We start from the raw sequence: 1,572 nt of genomic DNA, 5'->3' as shown, positions 1-1,572 counted from the left end.
TTGGACATGCAGCTCCAAACTGCTTAAGTACTAGCAGATAAGGTGTTCGCGTTTTCCGATTTCATAAAGTCCCGGAACGCAGAAAAGGTAGGTTACTAATTCAAGCAGAGGACCAAAAATAGTAACTCAGTATTGTTTTTACTTCGTTATAGGCAAATTTTACAAAGATATCTTAAGTTTCGTTGCCGGGTATACGTGTTAAGTTTGTGAGCCAAAAAGTAAAATCACGGCAATTTACATGCAAAACTGCAGCTAGATATAACAGTTTATGGTAATGTTATGCGTTTTTGTTTGTATTTTTGTATTTTAATCATTTTCTTTCATGTTTTTGGTTAGTATACTTAATATTTTCTGTTATTCTACTCTTTAATCGATTAAGTGTTCAATAAAAGTTGATTATTTTTGTGAGGTTTATTATTGTGATAAGATATAACATTAGTAGAAAGGCATTTTTACGCGCAGAAGTGCTTGGTTTTTAAAAAATCGCAATATTTAAACGAAAAACAGCAGCCAGCAATGATAAAATGCTATGCCGTGGGCTCCGTAATGATGGCGTCTATGAAGAAAGGCATTTTTACGCGCAGAAGTGCTTGGTTTTTAAAAAATCGCAATATTTAAACGAAAAACAGCAGCCAGCAATGATAAAATGCTATGCCGTGGGCTCCGTAATGATGGCGACTATGACGTCATAGACGCGAGACAATGGATAACAAGACTCTTTGTTTTACAATCCGTTTCCTAACTTGGTCTATACTAACTTTGGTCGTGATGAAATAAATTCAGCTGGAAGCTGCACGTGTTTACAGAAGTGCTGAGCAGAGTAGTATTTTATTCTAGAATTATTTTTTTATACTGCAGACCAATGGCATAATATAATTCGTATATAAGTGTAAAATTGAGCGTGAGCAGCTGTTTTTTGTACAAAAAGAAATGACAGTGATATCACTCATGCTGCTACAAACAAACAAAAGGTAAATGGAAATTTTACTGTTAATTTCAAATTGCAATATATGAAATTGAATTAATTAACTGGCAGAAGTGTTTGGGTTGATGAGATGTTTAAAGAAAGAGACACTAAATCGGAATTCATACTTGTTGATGAATTGCTGAGCAGAAGTGATGAGGAAAAATTCCGGCAGTATGCCAGAATGACTCCAGACCAGTTCTTTTATTTATTGCAACAATTAACTCCAGTGATCCAAAAACAACACACAAATTTCCGAAAGCCCATTAGTCCAAAGCAGAGATTAATCTTAACCCTGAGGTATAAGTTAATGTGTTGACTTTAATGTAATTAATTGCAATCATAGCAATTATACTTTTAAGATTTTTGGCAACTGGATCTTCACAAAAACAACTTTCTTATTCATTTCGAGTGGGACATACAACTGTTGGATTGATTTTAAAGGAAACATGTTCTGCTATTTGGAATGTGCTTGGACCAAAGTATGTTAAACCACCAACTTCAGAAGATTGGATAAAGATTGCTGAGGACTTTGAACAAATATGGAACTTTCCCAACTGTCTCGGTGCTTTGGATGGCAAACACATTAGAATAAAGAGCCCACCAAA

Source organism: Ciona intestinalis, unplaced genomic scaffold (genome assembly GCF_000224145.3).
Source record: "Ciona intestinalis unplaced genomic scaffold, KH HT000902.1, whole genome shotgun sequence".
NCBI classification, from domain to species: domain Eukaryota; kingdom Metazoa; phylum Chordata; class Ascidiacea; order Phlebobranchia; family Cionidae; genus Ciona; species Ciona intestinalis.
This window is presented reverse-complemented; position numbering follows the sequence as displayed.